The sequence below is a fragment of the Esox lucius genome, chromosome 23, assembly GCF_011004845.1.
Source record: "Esox lucius isolate fEsoLuc1 chromosome 23, fEsoLuc1.pri, whole genome shotgun sequence".
Taxonomy (NCBI): domain Eukaryota; kingdom Metazoa; phylum Chordata; class Actinopteri; order Esociformes; family Esocidae; genus Esox; species Esox lucius.
This window is the reverse complement of record NC_047591.1, coordinates 20,528,384-20,531,588: the sequence shown is the minus strand read 5'-3', so window position 1 is coordinate 20,531,588 and position 3,205 is coordinate 20,528,384. Positions and strand designations below refer to the sequence as shown.

At 46.0% G+C, this 3,205-nt stretch overlaps 1 long non-coding RNA gene across 1 annotated transcript; it reads left to right on the top strand.

Annotated features, from left to right (window-relative positions):
• Nucleotides 1–1,289: 1,289 nt before the first annotated feature.
• On the top strand, nucleotides 1,290–2,726 carry LOC105024316. Its single transcript, XR_829032.4, has 3 exons — nucleotides 1,290–1,409; nucleotides 1,944–2,083; nucleotides 2,375–2,726. It is a non-coding gene; the product is annotated as an uncharacterized LOC105024316 (long non-coding RNA).
• Nucleotides 2,727–3,205: the final 479 nt, after the last annotated feature.

The following is a 3,205-nucleotide window of genomic DNA, read 5'->3' as shown; positions in this document are numbered from 1 at the left end:
AGTGAAGGCCACAAACCCGTTGCACAGCCTTCAAATGTTCCTGCCTGAAAATGACATCGCAAAGGAGAATAAATATAATTTATCCACAGTACCTATTATCTCGCCATCTACTCTGTCAACTATCCATTCTACATGGATCGCTCACACAGAACACCAGTGTTCACACAGAAACCCACTTCACCGACACACAAACGGATTCCTTGTCAAAAACACACAGCCGTCAGAAACAGGTGTCTGTTACTGATGAGACGACAGCATTTGATGGGTTTAAGCTCATTCTCTCCTACACCCTCAGTCTCTTTCTCTGTGGCAAACTAGAACAAAACCTAACGCATCTCTGTCCCTCTGCCACCCAACTGGGCCACACCACTGCTGGAGAGTTATCACACAGGAAGATACGTGTGCGTACGTGCGTGCATGCATATACACACACACACACACACATCACACAGGAAGCCACTCCCACCCTGTGCCACATTAACGTGCAAATGAATGCAAGAAGAAAAAAAAAATGCTACTGAATTACACAGCCAAATGAGCCAACTACACCTCAATTGCCAGGATTATGAATAATTATTGCACATTTTCAGGAACTTTGTTTTTCCATGAAACAATTACTTAATTGAGAAATGCAACTGTGAATGAGTAATTGTCTGGTGGCCAGTGGGGAGAGAAAAATTAATATTGTGGACACGCTATTGGAAGGACTACACTAGAGCCAAACTCGGCCAGAATCCATCTGTAAAGGCTGTCGTTTCCCCACATACCAACACACAAAGGCTCTCTAATCCTGTTCCTACAGAATTACCATTTCTCACATAAACCTACGGGAGGGAACTTCTCAAAGAGCAGGGTCAGAGTTAAAACCTGCAAGGAGGGACGTTCTCCAGAAACAGGGACGGAGTTAAAACCTGCAAGGAGGGACGTTCTCCAGAAACAGGGACGGAGTTAAAACCTGCAAGGAGGGACGTTCTCCAGAAACAGGGACGGAGTTAAAACCTGCAAGGAGGGACGTTCTCCAGAAACAGGGACGGAGTTAAAACCTGCAAGGAGGGACGTTTTCCAGAAACAGGGACGGAGTTAAAACCTGCAAGCAGGGACGTTCTCCAGAAACAGGGTCAGACTTAAAACCTACATGAGGGTAGATCTCCAGGAACAACCCTAACTTGCTCCGGCATGTAACATTCTCCCCAGGTTGTTGCTGTAAATAAAACCTTAATCAACCTATCAACATAAGTCCTTAATCAACCTATCTGGTTAAATACAAAAAAAGAAGAGCATGTGCAGAAAGAGGGGAGAACCCATCGTAGCCAACATGGCTCCTTTAATCACTAACCAACCTACTGGCATCAAAGCCTGGGTTTAGTCTCATCATTACAACTGGGAACACACGTGTCAGCCTCTCTCAGGTAAGAGCAGCAGCACCACAACCGTTTTCCCATTAACGAGGCCAGTGACTAGCCTTTAGCTGTAGCATTTAGCAGTGGTCCTGGGACGTTACCCCGACGCGGTGAGCCTCTCCCCCGCGGTATGTCGACTCAGCCCGGGGGCTACACTGTCAGCTTTGATGCTCTGATCACCAGGCCCCTCGCTAAGAGAAACCAAGGTGGGGTGGAGGAGGGGAAGAAAGACAAAAGGACGACGACCACAATGTGTTGCGCATCGTCTGAGAGTGATAATGAATGTGTTGAAGGTAACGCGCTGTTTAGAAGAGACGTGAGAAGAGTCTTTGGCGCTTTGACAGTGGACAAAAGAAGGGAAGGTGTCGAGAGAACCGGCGGGAGGGGGAGGAAGTGCGTCGTGGTTGAGCTTTGTGAGGTTATTGTTTTTGATGTAGTGTTTGACAGAGACGCGAGAGCGAGAGTTTAGAGGTCCTTGAGTACAAGGCATCGGCAGTCAGCAGCGTTTGAGAAGGAAATTCATTAAATGTGATCTCACTCAAGTCCCAGGTGAAGTGGTGATGCTGGTGAGGGTGTCTTTCTGTCTGCTGAGGAAAAAAAAACAGGGCCTCTGTGTCGCCTTGGGATTCGGTCTTGGGCTCTAGGATGGGGGAGACGAATCCTGACAGGTCGAAATTCCTGAGGTGAGATTGCCTTCTGGACAATTGTTACATAGACATTCAGAACGGAACAGCTTTACTAATATGTTGACGGAACTCTAGAGACCGGGGAACATTCATTGTCCATTATGTCAGCTTCATCAGCTTCCTGTGTAACCTTACTGTACACAGGAAGCTGTACTCTCTAAGACAGTGTGTTAAAAATATGGATAGAATCGACACAGAATTTAACAAGAACTTAACAAGAAGATTTTTCAATTAAGACCTGAATGCGTTCAACCGCGTGTTTTGTCCTTTTCCCATTTTTTTCGCTAGGCACAGAACATGAATCACACCAAGATTAGAGCATCAAAGCGGGTCACGTGTGTGTTCTCCACGCCGCCAAAGCCCACCCCCACGGCCGTGCCGAGTGTGTCCATGTGTGTTACAGGCCGTCCTGGTTAGGAGGACGGGAGGAATCAATCACTTATAGGGAGGAAAACTGGATCATTGGGGGATATCTGCAGAATGCTTTATTATAGAAGGCCACATTGTCTGCTGCTTGCATCAAGACTGGGCAACTTGCTGCTCCTAGGACACATTACCTTCCAGGCAAAACTTGGACAGATTAATGGGGTCTGAAAGAACCAGATCACTGGACTATTAGTGTGTACAGCTTATTGTGTCGCACCCCCCCCCCCCCCCTTACATATTTTCTTTTGTAATTTATTAATCACATTTATTTTTAAAGCCCTTTTTAAATCAGCAGATGTCACAAAGTGCTTTTACAAACACCTGGCCTTTGTTTTTATTTCTCTTATTCCTTTTGTATAAAGAAGGCCAGAACAAATTCCTTGTTTGATGTGAAACTTACTTGGCAAAAACACTTTCTGATTCTGACAACAATATTAGCAAATGATCAAGCGAGACGCACAGGGTCAAAAACGTGTAGCACAAACAAGATCGCTTAGTTGTCAGCAAATGCATTTTATTTTACTTATTAGCCCGTTATCTAACCAGGAGTCCGCACAGGGTTCAGTGAGTGGCCAGTTTTATAAAGGGTAGTGCCCGAGTCAGATGGGTCGCTAGGATCACAATACATTCGGGGCTTAGCCCACCCCCCCGCCCAGACCGGGACAGAAAGTTTTGAAAGAGTTTTGAATGTAC